Below are 19,529 nucleotides of genomic sequence, written 5' to 3' on the forward strand. Positions count from 1 at the left end.
TCTTTTTTTTTTCATGTATTTTAATGAAATCTGTGTTTTTGAAACTAATGAAGAGAACAGAATTCAATGGCTTATTTACATGTTTTACCCTGGCATGTTTACTGTTCCAAAATATTATAAATGTTTCTTAAAATTAAATATATTAATAAGAAAAAAAAGTCGTTTTTTACTAAGACATTTAAAAAGAAGCAATCACAATACCGTGATACCGTGAAACCATGATATTTTAATCCAAGGTTATCATTCCGTCAGAAATTTACAACTGCCCATGTCTAGTTGAGATATTCAGTTAAACAGTTTGCAAGATCTACTAATAAAATCATTTAAATAACTTTTACTTTCAAACAGGTCTACCCTTGTTGCTCACATCTGACTGAACAAACAAACAAATACTCCACTTTTTTGAGAACTTCACACTCATCAATCATCTATTACACATTAACAAATAGTTTGTAATTTGTTAAGCATTACCTCTACAATAAAAAAAAACTATTAGTAAATAGTTTATAAATACAGCAACCGATGTTGTATTTTTGACTTGAAAGCAGATATAAAATGATTGTATTTTTATACTTTATTAATGATATTTTTTCATTACTAAATTAGGTAATGCATTATTTACAGGCTAGCTATTTAATAGTTTTTTTTTTTTTTTTTTTTTTGAGAATGAGTAAGTAAATGATTTATAAACTATTCCAATGAATACTTATACATCTTAATTGTCAAGCATATACTGTTGTAATAGTCAGTCTGTATGTTAATAAATGCTTTATTAACACAAATCTTGTGTTAATAAAGCTTATCTAACTAAAAACTAATAACGGTCCAAAAACTAGTACACCCAAATTTATATGATAGAAAAATATTAGATACAAGTTTAAAAGCGAGGAAAGATCAGAAGCAAAAAGATGGTACATTTTAGTTGAAATTTTGTAGGTTGTAATTTTATTTTTGCAATATTTAGCTTGAATTTATTGTATTATATTTCAATTTCTAAATATGTTTGGTGACTAAAATATTATTTTAATAAATATATCTGTTAAATAAATCAAAAATGAGTTTTGCGGCTTGTTCAAACTATTTATTTGAAAAAAGTTAAAATGACACAATTCTTAAGCTTTTTTGGGACAACTTTGTTTTATGCTCAATCCATTAAAATTTCTAAAAAATAATAATAACAATAAGTTAACTTAATAATTGAATTATTGAACTGAAAATATATAATTGTGTGGAACCCAGCATTTTTTACGGTGTACAATCCTTAGAGCACAGGTTATAAAGAAGAGGTCATGATGTTTAGTTTTTTTTCTCCAGTGTATAAAAAAGTGCTGAAGAAAATAAGATGATGCCTGGGCCCTAGATAGAAAACAATGCAATGGTGATGAACTGTCCTTGAGTATTTTAGTGAGTATATGTGGTAGCTATCTTACGCATTTCTCTCAGTGCTGGAAGAGCTAAAGTCGGAATGCCTATTATCTGACAGGATCAGATTTTTGGATCTTCTCTAACTCCTCAGAGAGACCTTTAGGTAGTACACCCCAAACTAGACTAGCATACTCAAGAACTGGCTGTATAAAAGTCAAGTACACTTGCATTAATACACAGGAGAGAGCTACTTTTTTGCACTTTACTAAAATAGTATATGAATAAATGATATATAAATCTTTGCAATAGTATGTAAAAATAAAATTACTGTACAGTTCAGACATAACTGAATAACATAATACAACATGCAACCTGATTGCAGTTTGATTACAAAAACAATTACAAAAATAATATTTTACAAATATAACAATATCAAACATTTCAGTTTTATTCAGCAATGTTTAAACTTACAGTGATTTTTTTTTCAGATACAGTCACAAAGATTTTTTTTCGTTAAATACAGTTTTAGAGTAAATTCATTTACAGTACTTAATTAGTGATGGAAAAATTATGAAACAAAAAAGAAAAATTATCAAAGTATGAAAATACAATCACTAAGCACGTTATACCTCAGAGCTTAGGAAATTATTAGAAAATGATACAGTTCAAAATACAAATTTAGATTTCAGTCAAAAATTGAAAGGTATATATATATATATATATATATATATATATATATATATATATATATATATATATATATATATATAATTATATATAAAAGCAGCTAAATGCTTAACAAATGAAGAACTAACTATGTGTTAATGCTTAAGAAACGATTCGTAGTGTGCAGTAATTATGAAGTATTACCAATACTTCTGCTCCCAATACGTTGTTTGGATGTTGAGATGTTCAGATTTAAAGCAAATATCATTCAGTGATCTCTTTCATACTAACTCTGTGAAACAGACATTGCACTTGGACCACAGTTGAAATATGGTTGACAGGATGACAATAACTTAAGAGATGAAACTCTCCAGAGCAATGATGCACACAAAGCACAAGGTGACATTCAACCATATATTTAAAGACAGAAAAACGTCTACGGCAAAGCTACACATCACATTACTCAAAAGAACGCTTACAATGCAAATCACACAATAAACGGTCAAGTATAAAGCCATCTATAATAACGTAGTAATGCATATGATTTGTTCATGGTGAGACAAGTGCTGGTATTAAGACTGATCTGTATTAAAGTACAAAACAATTATATTTATTGTATCATTAATTAATGAGCAAATATAAAGTAGTATCATAAAACCTCAGGAAATAATATTTACAGCTCAGAGGTGCTGTCCTAAGAGATTTCTGGCTTTGCAAATTAAACTGCTCCTATAGGGCTGGGTGAATATTAGGATTATGTTTTTGTCCACATTGTACTATTTTGATATTTATTGCAATATATTCAGTAAGTATTATACAGAAAAATAAATGCTTTGCACATTTACATATTAGTCCTATAACTATAAATTTAACATCATAAACGGTGAATTAATTAAAGGAATTAATAAAAAGTAACAATCGAATACATGTTTTACATTCCAATGAATGGAAAAATACTTTTTTCTATACATTTTTCATACTTTTTTGTCAGTTAAGATGCTGCACAACAGAACAGTTAGAGTTCAAATGATATTTTAAATATACACATATAATTGCCTTGCCTATTACTCCTACTACTAATTACATGTTTTATACAATTATATAACTTCATAATCATCTCTTCAAGTCTTGGCAGGATTAGTGAAGATGTTTTAACTTTCATTACGTGAAGTTTTTAAACTAATTTCGAGAGGAGCATGTGATATAATTGACCGCAGCTGGCCACCTATCTACACTCATTAGTTAGCCAATCAGATCTATCCCAACTTACTATAAATAGCCTAGCTAGATATTACTCCCTTACCTTCGTTTTCCGAAGAAACCCCCCATCCACCCCCTTTCTCCTCCTTTCCTCCTTTTAAAAAGGGGAGCTCTCGAGAACCACCTCATCTCGTACTCCCCTTACATGCTTTATGGACCTGGCGGGAGCCCTGGGCTCAACTATCTCCGAGCTCAGGGTTCTCTCCCGGGACAGCATGCCAAACCTGCTTAAAGTTGTCAAGCAATATCTAAGTGTGAACTCTTGAAACTGTAATTTTTGTATAATGAAACTTTGGATAAACAGTTGTCAAACAACTCTCAAAACAACTGAGGATTAAGTTCATTTGGACTGCACTGGAAGCAATGCTGGGTTCCACACTATTAATTTGTGTTGGAACATAAAACACTTGAACATAAAACAATTAAGTTGTCCCTCCCCCTCAAAAAAAAAACAAACTATTTTTTTTACCAGTTTTACCTCATTTTAAATAAATGTAATGCTTTGGAGCTTAAATAATAAAATGAATTTAAAAACTTAAAAGCTGCTTTTGATTTAGCCGAAATAAAACAAATTAGACTTTCTCCAAAAAAAAAAAAAAAAATATATATATATATATATATATATATATATTATTAGACATATTTTAAAAATGTCCTTACTCTGATAAACATCATTTGGGAAACATTTAAAAAAGAACAACATTCAAAGGGGGCTAATAATTCTTTAACTGTAAATATGTCACTTTCCTGAAATATGACCCATAAAAGCATTTTCTAAAATAGTGTCCCTACCTTAAATAAGACATAATGCATGATGCACTTTAATCAATGCTAAAATGGTGTAGTTCAACTGGTAGAGTGTTGGGTTCAATCCCAGAGTACACATGCATAAGTAAAGAATGTGTCCTGAATGGACTCTAATTTATGCCCCAATGCATCTGCCAAATGTGTGTTAAGTAGTAGTTTTGTGAATTTGGAATAGGAAAAATAGTGGATAAAGTGCTATCTATAAATTCCACACACTTAGTTTAAACAAACCTGCATTTGATTGGTTACACTGGTCATATATATTATGGCCATTTGGTTTAGACACATTCATTATTTTTATGTCCGCTAGAGGTTGCTTTACTTTAACAAACAATCTATAGAGATAGTCATATTAAAGGTTTTTACATTTTGTTAATTTAATACACCCCCTGAATATTTTATTTTAAACTGTTATTGTATTAAAATTGTCAAACACAAAAGAGTTCTGTGTGATTCTACCTTGAATGGCCATAAAGGTAAAATTTATCATATGCATTTCAGTGCCATCAACTTTTCCCTATGCATTTGCTTATGCATGCCTCTTTTTGCCCTGCAATCTTTGCTAAAAACACAATTTTCTAACAGCAAAAACATTTATTTCAAACTTGCGAAAACATCACTGCGATAAAAAAGCTCTCCCAACCCTTCGCAGGCAGTCTAGTAGGTCTAACTCACACACAAGTACAGTATGGGCTATAGGCTATTACAAAACGCAGTAGTCTCTCACTATAACAGGGTTGACCTTTTGCGACCTTGCAGTTTCAAATCCTGATTGGCTGTAGACCATTGTCAATCAATATCCTCTGTGTCTCCTGTACAGTAAGAATGTGTTCAGCTTGCCAAATTAACATAAATCTTTGCCTGCTAGCAGTGTAAGTTCCAACGAGGATGCAAAAAGGGTTACAATGGTCCGCAGCAAGACCTTGTTAACAAGATTGTGCACATTAGTGGCACAAGTTGGCAGCTGTCTGAGGTGCCCAGCTACAACTCAGGACACTGGTCATGTTTTTGACGGCGCCACAGAGTGACATCTGAATAATTTCACTTGAAATAACATGCAAATGTGTGCGTCTGGTGTGTGTTACTCACAACTGTCGTGTGTGGCGCATTTAATGTCCCACACACTTAAGGATGTAGTTTGCTTTAGTTATGTGGATAAGTGACTGTAGCAAATAGAACTCTGGATGCTAACATTGTCCACACAAAAGCTCCAAACCTTTTGCTGACAGCGATGAATGTTTGCACCTGACAACAGGTTTTGATCTTTGGTTTCATTCTTTAATACTGGACTTTCCGACGAAAGTTTGAAATGAGAGTGTTTAAACAAAAAAAAAAAATAAGTGTGAAAAGGTTAATGCATGCAATGAGAAAAGTGTATAAAGTGTGTAGTGAGGGGTTTTACAGCCCTAAAACATCTACAATATATGTAAAAAATAAAGCTGACTACGCCGTTTTTGGCTATTACAGAAAAAGGAGGGACCACTGTATCCTATTTGTATGGTAGTGACAAAGATATGACAGATAGACATTTACAGCTTAATACTTGAATCAGAAAAGAAGCTTCACATGTAAATATGATGTAAGAAAAATTCAATTCAGTGCAGTTGTATATACCTATGGTTATTCTAATAGTTATAAAACATAACTATAGGTCAAAATAAGATGCTTGCATACACTAGATACTTGACTAGATCTCATAAACTACTCCACTATTTAACTGTCAGTTGTTGCATTAAAGGTACAGTTTCTAAGATTGCCACACAGTGGTTGAACTAGATATTGTAGTTCAAGTTCAAAACACTTTTTCACAACCCAGGCTCATTCTGAAAACGTGCCTCTGTATCAATGGTGGGCAAACTCGTTCCTGGAGGGCCGGCGTCCGGCAGTGTTTAGCTCCAACACTAATCAAACACACCTGAACATGCTAATCAGTGTCTTCAAGATCACTAGAAATCTATAAGCAGGTGTGTTTGATTAGAGTTGGAGCTAAACTGTGCAGGACACTGGCTCTCCAGGACCGAGTTTGACCATGCCTGCTCTATATACATTTCTGGAGACCGTGAAATATGTCCCAGGGGGTATGTTTTTTTGCAGTTTTTGTTTTCGTGAATCCACGAGAGACTGCTGTGTATGCTTTTTGAGATTTACAATTTCTCTTGCTATTGCTATTCGCGTCTGCTGTTCTCGCGCAAATCCATCAGAGGCTGCTGTTGACTGACTGTTTGACTGACTGACTGACTGATCCATCCTCCTCCTTCCCTAAACCCAACCAATTTTATAGATTGACCCGCCCACCCACTTCCCTGAACCCAACCAACAATTTTCAAAAGCAACCCAGAAAAAGAAATGCCCTCACCTTATTTTTACTACATTCTAACCCTGTTATTTACATGCTTGTTTTATTTTTTGGATTCTGTTTTTTTTTCTTACTGCTTTCTGGAACCTTTCTCTGCCGAATGGAACCCCATCGTCATGGTCAACTCCTCTCTGTGTCTCAAGTCCGCCAACGTACATGGCGAGCACACGGGACAAACTGGTTACAGTTGTCCTATTGTTTAGCTGTCCATACTGAGGTAAGCGGTCAGCTGTTAAGCCTGAAAAGGAATGACGTCATACCACCCCGTAGCGTTCGTTAAAAAAATTCAATGCAGCCATACAGTACGTACCTCTGGTTACATAATTCACGATCTCCAAAAACTTATATAAGGATACATTATTAGAATGAGACTATTGCTGCGTCTGAAACCGCATACTTACATACTTTATAGTACGCTAAAATCAGTATGCCAGCCGAGTAGTATGTCCGAATTCATAGAATTCAAAAATCAGTAGGCAAGAAGTACCCGGATGATTTACTACTTCCAGCGAGATTCTGAAGAGCGCATCCCATGCACGCTGCGCAATCACATAATGCCCCGTGAGAGAATTCATGAATGGAAGTGAGGCGACGCAACTGACGCAGGTAGGTCACATGACCATGACAAAATGGCAGATGTAGTACGTCCGAATTCCATTCATACTTTTCATATTCATACTGTATAGAAAGTACTTTTCTAACAGACGAGTAGTACGTTCAAATTTAAATGCAGTACTTACTGAGTAGTAGGCGGTTTCGGACGCAGCCTATTTCACCCTCCTCTGATGACTTCACACAAACATGGGTTGCCAGATTGACAACACCAGCAGGAGCAAGCCTTCTTTTATTCAATCCTTAAAAAGGAAATTTTTGTCCAAACCCTTACCTGAAATTTCTATTTTCTGAAATGGTTTCTATTTCTTGTGGCTGAATATCAGCATAAACTTCTATGACTATGATGACCTCAGGTACGGATTATGGGCATTTTTCATTGTTAAATGCTAATATCATTTTACCTGACATTTATTGCCACACTGAAAGCAGCAGCAGATAGTTCCCCTCAAGTATTTTTAAAAACTTGCTGTACTGTACACCTCACACGCACAATCTAAACTGTTCAGTTTCAATCTGTCCAAACTTTCATCATCCACTTTCCACTCTTCCTCTCCTCCTACTTCATTCTCAACTTCCCTTCATCATTAAGATAAAGTGGACAGTTTGTAGGCAAGGTGACCTCAGCATACAGGTGCTCTTTGATAAATAATGCACGTGTATTTTTTTTATTATTAAAGAGCTGCATGTCAAACTCAAGCTGTTGCTATCAGATAGTCAGCAGCCAAGAACACACAACATCTTGGCTGATCAAAAGCATTATTATTTCCCACCCCCACACACACACATACACACACACACACATTACATCTCTCCTTCTGCGCTACTATCCCCATGTCTCGGCTGTGTACATCTCTTTGCACCAAAGACTTCTATTTTTGTGTCTGCATTTGCGTGTGTTAATCACAAGCCTCATTAGTTTGTTTCCACATACAGAGCGCCAAACTATAACAACACGCACTTTAATTTGTTTGTCCCATTTGCCAAAGAAAAAAAAAAACTTTGTCAGTATATAAAGTGCCTACGTGCAAATTTACAGTTGCTTTCATTAAGTTTTTATTATTAGATTAGCACACGCATGCATTTCTACACACACGTGTACGCAGATTAAAGAAAGCTGCTAGCTGTAGGTGTGGCATCAATCCTATTGTTTAATGCGTTAAATTGTGCCGTAATTATAGTTATTACACCTCTTCTACTAGCATGAGCCACGCAGACAAAACTCTTCACCCTCCCTCTCTCTCTCTTCATTTGTCTGCTCATTTCTCTCTCTTTCTCTTTCTCTCCTTTCTTCATGCACAGCTGGGCACTCGCTGCATCAATCACAGTCGATGTCATTCAGCATAAAGCACACAGTCGCCAAGCAACTGCCTATCAGCAGGCGCACACACCTCTGTGCTCGGGCCACACACCAGCACTCTCGGCCAATCAGGTGAGTCGCTCCCACGAGATCGGAAAATACAAGGGTTCTGGCCATAATCTACAACATGCTTCATTCCTTACTCTTTTCATTTCCCCCCCTCACTTATTTCTTCAGTGCACACAGAGAGAAGAGGGAGATCTTGGGGTTGAATGCCATGCTTCTCACTCGGGTGGATATTTCTTGCGGGGAGGTTTGGTTTTGAAGGTCACTGTCTTCATAGGTCCATTAGCCTTTCCACCAATATCAGTTCAAAGAAGAAGATTCGGGTCACTGATCACAGATTGAATGCACGTGTTTACTGTACAATGCACTTTAAAAAGGCAACCTTATTCTTCAGATTTAAAATATTTTGTAAATCATACTAAGACTGCACTTATTAAAGCTATCAGCAATGATGTTATTAGTAAATATTAATTTGTATTTGTTGTTTGTTTGTTTGTTTGTTAGTGTTTAACATAGTGCTGTCAAAACACACACACACACACACACACACACACACACACACACACACACAAACACATACACACACACACACACACACACACACACACACACACACACACACACACACACACACACACACACACACACACACACACACACACACACACACACACTGGCCACTTTATTAGGTACACCTTACTAATACTGTGCTGGACCCTCTTTTGCCTTCAGATCTGCTATAATTCTTTGTGGCATAGATTCAACAAGGTTCTGAAAATATTCCTTTTGGAGATTTTGGTCCAAAAATTCCAGTAGATCAGCAGTTTCTGAAATACTCAGACCAATCTGTCTGGCACCAACAACCATGCCACATTCAAAGTCACTTAAATCACCTTTCTTCCCCATTCTGATGCTCGGTTTGAACTGCAGCATAACGGCTTGACCATCACTCCATGCCTAAATGCATGGAGTTGCTGCCATGTGATTGGCTGATTAGAAATTTGCATTGAACAAATTATATATATTTAATAATAACTATATATTTTATATATAGTTTTTATTCTAGCCGAAATAAAACAAATAAGACTTTCTTCAGAAGAATAATTATTATCAGACATACTGTGAAAATTTCTTTGCTCTGTTAAACATCATTCGGGAAATATTCAAGGCAAGTTATTGTATAACAGTCACTTGTTCTGTAGATTATCAAGAAAAAATATAGCTTAAAGTGGCTAATAATTTTGTCCCTAAAATGGTGCTTAAAAAATTTAAAACTGCATTAATTCTAGCAGAAATAACACAAATAAGATATTTTCCAGAAGCAAAATATTATCAGACATACGTCGAAAAATTCCTTGCTAAAATATTTTGAAAAGAAGAAAAAAATTTAAAGGGGGTTAATAATTCTGACTTCAACTGTGTATATATATATATATATATATGTTGGGGTATTTTCTGTATATTACATATTTTTTATTTATATACACACAATATTTATACACAGTAAGTACATAAGAATCCAGTATGAAAACATTTTATTTTGGATGCGATCAACTGTTAGGCAGCACAAGTAACATCATGCCAGCTTGGCTATTTTCATGGTGACAAAATCTATACTGCGTTTAGATTATATAATAAGTGTTTACAAATCATTTTTGCTAGAAAACTTTAAAACTGTATTTGATTTAACAGTGTTAAAAATCTTCAAAAGAATAAATTGAATAAAATAAACTCCTCACAGATTTAAAGCCGACACAATCTAATGGAACATGCTTCAAAGTTAAAGTGCTTTTGGAAAGAGAACATGTTGGTGGCTTTCTCCAAGTATTAGAAATGTGTGTGTCATCTTGAGTGACCGATTTTACAGTGAGTAATTCAACCTGGTCCCATGCGTTGGGTTTTTCAAGAAGGTTTCAATGGGCTTCTTTTTTTTTTTGTTTTGTTTTGATATTTTTTTATTAATGTTTGAGCAAATTATTGATTTCAAATTTGTCCAAATGAGGTACTGGACAAATTTTGGGGTCTCTCAATAGTGCTTCATTTGCAGCTAAGTCTGCTTCTTTATTCCATTTCATTTCACATCATCCAGGTTACTATATATTTTGTTTTATATATTTTATTTACACCTTTTAAGATTAAATAAACCTCCCTGCATTCGTCTGGGTTTCCTCCGGGTGCTCCGGTTTCCTCCACAGTCCAAAGACATGCGGGAGGTGAATTGGGTAGGCTAAATTGTCCATAGTGTATGAGTTTGAATGACTGTGTGTGGTTGTTTCCCAGAGATGGGTTGCAGCTGTATCGGCATCCTGGCTGGATAAGTTGCCTGTTAATTCCGCTCTGACAACTCCGGATTAACAAAGGAGCTAAGCCGAAAAAAAAAAGAATGAATAAATGAATGAAGATTAAATAAACACCTTATTTCTTAAATACTGTACATTATTGTTGCTCATCTCTGCCCTGCCTTTCTGTAAACATGCAGATTTTTCAAAAGATCATCGTTTTTTAAAGCGTTCTGTGCTCTGGCCTGCTATTCATTGCATTGTGATTGGCCGATGTTCTGAGGCGTGTAACAGAAATGTTACGCCGCTTAACATATTTGGAATATCAGCTTCCAAAGCAATGCTGACAGGTGATAATGTCGCAGTTACTACCTTATCACTTCCAGGCTGAATCTGATTATCATGTGCAGAATACAAATGAATAATCAGTACACGGAGAGAAGATAGCGGATATTATCTAGTAAATATTTCCTATAGGTTCAGTTTTGAAGGTCACTGTCGGTATTAGCGCATTAACATTTGCAGGAAACTCAGCGCACGAAGAAGATTCAGGTCATTGAACACAAATTGAATGGATTTACGCTGCACTGTAAGAAAGCAACTGGAGGATTTGTGGTTAATGAGACCTTTTAGGTCACAAAATAATTGTCAAATATTACGAAAAATACAAGCAATAATGTTACCCAACACTATAAAAAAAGTTTAATCAAAGTTAACACTAAAAATCTTTCAATTTAATTAAAACTAAAAATTAATAATAATTTCATAGAGAAAGGAGAGAGAAAGAGCTTGAGGTTAATTCCACACTTCTTATTGTGGTGGATGTTTCTAGGAGTGGGTTTAGATTTGAAGGCCACTGTCTGTATAGACACATTCACATCTTGGTGTCAATAAAGCTGCTAAACATTTTCACCAATATCAGTCCACCAAAGAGATTTGAAAAAAAGATTGAATGTACATTGAATTCATGCACTGTAAAAAACAAACAAAAAAAAACAAACAAACAAACAAACAAACAAACAAACAAACAAACAAACAAAAAAAGCAAATACATGCATTCCATTTAAGGGAAGCTTTTGAGTCAAAAAAATAAAGGATTAGTTCACTCCAAAAATGGCCTTTCTGCTAACATTTACTTAGCCTCATGTATTTCCAAATGTATTAAAAAAAAATCATTTTAAACACAAATTAACACATTTTTATTTAAGTCAATTATTTAACTTTAATTAAGTTTTAATTATTTTAATTAAGAGATATTTGTTTCTGCTGTTCATCCAAAATTGATGCTTTAAAAAAAGAGATACAAAAAATAATAACATCAAATGATTAAAGCAGTTAAATCTAAGAGTTTAGAGGAGACACTATTTAACATGTTCATTTGGTTTGCTTTATTGATGAGCAGTGATCAGCAAAACACTGCAAAAAGATTCATTTCATTTTCCTTCAACTTATTTATAAAGGGTCACCACAGAGGAATGAAATGCCATCTAATCCATTATACAGCGGATGCCCTTTCAGCTGCAACCCAGCACTGAGAAACACCCATACACTCTGACATTCACACACATACACTACGACCACATTTGTTTCTTCAATTCATCTGAAGCGCATGTCTTTGGACTATGATGGAAACCCACGTAAACATGGGGAGAACATGCAAATTCCACACAGAAATCCCAACTGACCCAGCTGGGACTCGAACCAGTGACCTAGCTATCGTGCTACCCACTGCACCCCATGACGATTCATTAGACTATTAGAATGACAAATTTTATATTGAATATTGTTGCTTAAATGTTATGTTTTTGTGCCTTCTCAGCATGTACAGTTTAATTAATGAATGAATTAATTATGTGGTTATATTTATTACATATTTTTGTACATTTTTAACAATTAACGCACAATTAATCAGAATAAGGGGTTATTTTAATTTCTGTCAGTATTGGTTGGAAATAAATAAATAATTTTACTATTAAGGCTCAGAACAAAGTTTTGACAGAAGTGAAAATGGCTGAATGGAGCAAACACTAACCTACATATTAATCAGTCATAAGATCGTACCAAGCAGTTAGAATCCATAGCGTGACAGGCATATGGATGTAAATATATTCACTGATGGTCAAGATGATTCGAAGTAGAGATCTGCGCGGGACTAAATTTTGAATCCCACTCCTGCACGCACCCGCCAGGTTTTAGCTCGAACCTGACCGCTCCCACTTATGTTCAGCATTCGTTGTCCCGCTCTGTTTTCTACCCGCCGTGCCCGTTGGGGAGAACAAAACCGAAAACAACCCAGCTGTACAGAGTCCAGACAGCCTATATAACACTGTCTGTATAAACACACACACACGCACACACATACACAGCACCAAGCAAGCCAAGCAAGTGACACACACACAGACAGCAGCATTACACTGGCTCATTCACATCCATACGCATGCTCGCGAGCGAGCGAGTCGGGAGCGATATTGTTAGACCGCCTGCTCCCATCCAAAAATACACCAGTTACCGATCGGAAATTTATTCCCGCGCCGAAAGAAATCTGGTCGGGTCCTGCGGCTCCCGCAGTACAGCCACGGGAATGCAGACCTCTAATTTGTAGCACCTGGACGATCCTTTGTTATTAGTTTTAGCAGTTGTTTTCTGGAATTATCAAACCTTGTAATGTTGTGACTGACCAATCAGAATCAAGTATTCCAGACAGGTATTCCAAACCAAGAATCAATAGGAGTGCCAAATATGATAATGCAATCATTTGACAATGTCAAACCAGTGCAGAAAAAAGCTATATTCTTTGCGCTTTTCTAAAGGCCAAAGCGCTTACGAGAAAGTAAAAACAACAAAGCATAGTAAAACAATAAAAAAATAAATAAAAAATACTGTAAAAAACACAGTAAGAATAAAATATATCACAAATTAAAAACAGCCCTAAAAAGATGAGTTTTAAGTAGCTTCTTAAAACCGTCCAAGGAACAAACATTCCTAATATTTGTGGGAGGAGTATTTTAGGAGCATTTTAGGAACAGTTTAGGTGCACGGAAAGAGAACACCCTACCTCCAATTCTAGTATTTTAACTACATATGTATAGGCTGTATTACCAAAAAAGATGATATTGTTGGGGTAATGGTGTCATAAAATATGATGACAGACATTCAAAGCTTAGTTTTAATATCTCAATAGAAGTTTTGAATGTAAATATGGTGTTCTATATGAGAACACTCAGAATCATCAGTATGGTAATTCTAAAAGTTACAGAATTCTAGTTCCACTGTTAATAAAGCCTTCTCTCATGTTCGTGTTAACGTAGAATCCTAAGCACACAGCCATTCGGCTCGCGCTGATATGCTCTCTCATTAGCTGCAGCTCGTCACTACATGTGAGCACATGTGGGGTTGAGTCGGCCGACTGCTCTGTAATTTTAAGTATGCTAGATATTGGATTTCCATTTGCGAGGTGTCGGCAATGCTTTAGCAATCCTCTTTGATGCATTGTTCAGTAGTTCACACATTAAGACTTCCGAGCGCCGAGCACCTGTAGATTTTTTCCCGACCACAGTCCGATCTGTCGGCGAGCTCTTCAACTTCAAAATTGGGCTCAAACCGGGCTTAAAATCCTGTATTATAAACTAGGCTTTAACTGTTGTTCAGTCTTACGCTATGAAAACTGAGATCTTAGAGTGTGACATGTAAGCCATGGTTGTGCAGTCTTACAAAATCATTTAGAAATATAAAAAATCCGGGCCTAACAATAAATGACAATATTTTATTTCATCAAATTAATTTAACTAGTCAGCGCCAATTGCCTAGTGGTAATCCATTGACACGTGTTTAGGAAGACCCAAGATCAAGTCCCAGCTCGAGGTCCTTTCTTTATATGTTCCCTCTCTCTTCACCCCACACTTTTCTGTCTTCACTCTCCATTCATTTATCAGGGGACACCACAGCGGAATGAATCGCCATCTCATCCAGCATGTTTAACACAACGGATGCCCTTTTAACTGCAACCCAGCACTGGGAAACACCCATACCCTCTAACATGCAAACATACACTACAGACAATTTAGCTTATTCAAATTCATTTATAGCGCATGTCTTTGGACTGTGGGAGAAACCAAAGCACCCGGAGGAAACCCAATATGAGGAGAACATCGAAAACTACACAGAAATTCCAACTGACCCATTTGGTACTTGAATCAGCAATCTTCTTGCTGTGAGGCGACAGTGCTAACCACTGTGTCACCCTCCTATAAAATAAATGTAAAAAACAAATGACCTTGACTAAGATGAAAAAGACTGTAATAAATGCATTGTACATTGTTTGTTCATATTAGTAAATACATTAACTACTGGAATATTCCAATTCCAATAGAATATTCTACTAATGCGCCCATTCCAATTCTCTCATTTCACTCTTCTCCGCCATCATGCCAATTGGTGGTTCTTGGATTGCTCACTCCATCACCTCTCTGTCATTAGTATGGCTGAAGTGTCAGGCAGAGGCAATGCTCAGCGGCCGAGTTCAGCAAGAGGACAGCGAAAGGAAAATAAAAGACAGCAGCTGGAAGGAGGTGACAAGGTAGAAACACACACAAACGCACAGACTCAACCACACCAACTTTTCATCTCATGACCCGAACATATACACACACACATAAATATCTCTCACCCTCTCTCTCTCTATATATATATATATATGTGTGTGTGTGTGTGTGTGTGTGTGTGTGTGTGTGTGTGTGTGTATATATATATATATATATATATATATATATATATATATATATATATATATATATATATATATATATATATATATATTTCCTGAACAGCAGACAGGGAACAGAAAATTTGAATTACGCGTCAGGCTTCACATCAGCACCTTTACAGGACCTCATATATCTACGACAAAGAGCAGCAGGGGCAGAGAAATCACAGGCGGATGAGAAATACGCTCCCTCGTCTCTGTGCACAATCAATACTGCTTAACACACACTCACAAGCTCAGACCAGGGCCCTCAGGAGCCCCGAACTGCTGCTGCTGTTATTGCTTAACCCAGAAACCGATTGTCAATGGAAAGTCATGTGGAGGCCCAGTAATGATAGCGCATTCAGAGATGGACGTCCATTAGGAATAGGGTTAGAGTGAGATTAAACTAGGAGGAAATGAGGCACTGTGCATGAATGCTGCTAGAGGAAAATACAAGAATGAATTACCGTGGTGGTTGGTGTCAGTTTGGTTGTCTGGATGATGGATATCCCTGGTGTTCACCTGCAAAGCTGAAACGGTAATGCTGATTGAGCAGTAAAGTCATTGGGATGAATTTGGATGATTTCTTTCTGAAGTTGTTGGGAGTCTTGATTAAATTATTTAGGCACGGATTTTAAAGTTTTGTAATGGCAGATCCCTGTAAATTTTACATTTAAATACTATTTATTAATATTTTAAATGTAAAATTAAATATTATGAATGCTATACATATATGGTAGGTAAATCCTATGATACAATGTGATAATGACAACAACAATCAACTTTATAATGAATTAAAATGCTATTGCGGGGGGAAAGGAATTTCTTTTTATTACTTTGGTGTCTTTATTTTTTATTTAAAAAAAATGTTTGGACTAACAACAGATTAATCAATCTTTTTTCTTTTGTATGATACTATATATTAACTAAACATACTTATTCTTTCTTACTATGTTGCATACTTCTTAGAAGGATCTGCTGACAAGAGGGAAATAGCTGAATAAGAATAAATATAGTGTAGGTGGTCTTGCTCCAGACTTGTCTGACAAGAAGTCAATATGTCACAAGGAGCTGGATGCTTGTAGAAGTTGTGAAATATATTGAAGATGCACTTAACTGTTTAGTTCTTGTATGTAGAGAAGGTTTGCAGAAAGAGGAAGTATGTTTGGGTGCAACAGCCAAAGTACTACAGAATGACTGATAAGTGATGTTACACCAAAACTTCACCTATTAATATCAGTTGTATACATATATGCTGTAGTCAGATAAATGTAATTCAGCTGCGAACCTCCTGAATGTAATTTTTGTATTGTAATGGGATAACAACTAAGAGCTCTTTCCTTGAATTATTCATATGTATCTTATAAATTACTAATATTTTTGGCATTGAAGACAATCCTCTCCTGACCTTTTATCATGCAAACATGCATGATATTGGCTAGATATTTTAACACTATTATCTCTCTCTCTCTCTCTCTCTCTCTCTCTCTCTCTCTCTCTCTCTCTCTCTCTCTCTCTCTCTCTCTCTATATATATATATATATATATATATATATATATATATATATATATATATATATATATATATATAATTCAGGGGGGGCTTAAAATTCTGACATCAACTGTATATATATATACTATTATATATTTACATTTTATTTAATAAAAGTTATGCATGTTATTGCAAGTTATTGTAATTTCACTTCATTATCGAAACTTTGTTACATTATATAAATATTAAATTAAGAACTTTTTTAATCAATATGCATTTCTGTCACAAATTTCAGTTTTTTGTCAAAAAAATGTTCTTAATCCAAGACTGTCTGTAAATAGTTTTTGAAAATAAAATTAAAGGCATAAGGACCAATTCTGGTAGTCCTACAAGGGTCTGAGAAAAGCGTCTGGCAGAGATATCAGTCTATCACTAACCAACACACCAGCACCCGGGGTTCAGAACACACACCACAACAGATGCTTGTGACTTGATGCGCTGGTCTTTTCATCAGCGAAGGCTGAGTGGAGGCCTTGAGCTTTACTACTCAGCTCTTTGAAGAGTTGCTGAACTGTGTATTTATCATTTATCATGCCATCACGAGTGCTCACAGCTGGGGAAGAAAGACAGAACACAAAAAAACAGAGAAAAGACAGCTTCAATTTAACCGTCACGACCGGTTTCAGATGGATGAAGCTGGTGGGATATGAGTAAGGATGAGCGATATGGACGGAAAACTATATCGCAATATTTTCTAGTATTTATTGTGATAATGCGCATCCACTGAGAAAAGAAAAAGTCCTGTATCTTTAGAGAGATGTATTATCTTTCCTATTTATAGGGTGTTTTGATTGAACGTGTAATTTAATATCCGTTTCATTCACTCTGGATGCTAGAGGGCGCCATGTGCATAAACGCCACATATGCTGTACATAACTGAAGAAAAGACATGAAATAAATAGTTAAACCAATCAAAAATGAAGATTGTATCTTAAATAGCCCATTAATGCTACATTAGTCCATTTAATATAGTCTACTTGAAGAAGGGAATGAAAATGAGCGAGTTATGCCATTCTATTTACGCTTTGCTGGTGTATAAATCTCTCAGACGAATATGGTTTTCAAGCTTTTTAACTAGTTATTTAACACTTAGTGCTTTGTCTATTAGAAATAAAATATTATTTTAATTTATGTCATGTATACAATGTTCATTTGCCAATAAAATAATTATTTATTTAGAAACTTACAGTGATAGGAAATTTATACACTGATAGGATTTCACCATAGATATATACACTAGACCACCACCACTAATACACCATCTACAACGGCAGCAGGGCTGCACATGAAAGGAGATGCACAAATTAGTATTGTTTTTTTTTTCATTATTACAGATTTTTATAACAAACAAACATATGTTTTAATACATTCATAACCGCATTCATGTTTTACCGTTATGGCTTTAAAAAAAAAAAAACGCTAAAATAAAAAACGTTAAATTTCGCTATCTATAATCCCTATAATAACCCAAAATATTATGTTACTCGGTGACGCAGTGGCACAGTAGGTAGTGCTGTCACATCACAGCAAGAAGGTCGCTGGTTCAAGCCTCGGCTGGCCTTTCTGTGTGGAGTATGCATGTTCTCCCTGAATTCGCGTGGATTTCCTTCGGGTGCTCCAGTTTCCCTCACAGACCAAAGACATGAGGTACAGGTGAATTGGGTAGGCAAAATTGTCCATAGTGTATGTGTGTGAATGAGTGTGTGTGGATGTTTCCCATAGATGGGATGCGGTTAGAAGGGCATCCGCTGCTTAAACACGTGCTGGATAAGTTAGCTGTTCATTCTGCTGTGGCGACCTCAGATTAATAAAGGGATTAAGCCGAAAAGAAAATGAATGAATGAATTATTACACTTAATGATACTCGAATACCCTATCAGAAAAGTCTAGAGGCATGTCATGACATAGGATGTGCAAGTGTTGTAGTGCTGCCCAATTTCTTAAGGGGTAAATTTTTAAACCCTTCCCCTTTACACTCTGTTTCAAGGTGTGTATAATCACATTATTTGGCCTTAACCAAACCAGTTCCAGATTGTAGAGGCAAATTCCAGATTGTAGTTTGTGTTATCATCACAGAAAGACTACTTACTCCAAATGCTAAAATATCACTCACCCCTAGTAACAAGAGCAAATAATTTACAAAAGAAATGGCACAAAAAACAAAAACGATGACTTTCACCGGTCACTGCTGGATTTGCTTTGAATGAACAACAACAGGGAGCCGATTGCATGTCAACATTTGGTGTCTCACCGATGAGTAATTGTTGAGTCACCATCTAAACGTGAAGAAGATGAATAATCAAGTGTGTTTGTGTCTCTGCTTTCTTTCCCTCCGACTCTGTGATCGATAATATTTGCATTTGCATTGCGCGATGTTTGCTGGCTCGCAATCTTTGCCTCTGAAGCATTGCCTCGATTATTCTGACAAGCTGCTTGCTGATGATGTCAAGCCCAAATTGTCCGTATTGTTCTCTGCCCTGCCAGGCATTCACACATTCAACAATTATACATCACACATACTC

General features: G+C 35.6%; 1 protein-coding gene across 4 annotated transcripts in view; it reads right to left on the reverse strand.

Annotated features, from left to right (window-relative positions):
- cadm4 (cell adhesion molecule 4) overlaps window positions 1-19,529 on the reverse strand; it is a 305,176-nt gene that overhangs the window by 123,086 nt on the left and 162,561 nt on the right.

Source organism: Danio rerio, chromosome 16 (assembly GCF_049306965.1).
Source record: "Danio rerio strain Tuebingen ecotype United States chromosome 16, GRCz12tu, whole genome shotgun sequence".
Classification (NCBI taxonomy): Eukaryota; Metazoa; Chordata; class Actinopteri; order Cypriniformes; family Danionidae; genus Danio; species Danio rerio.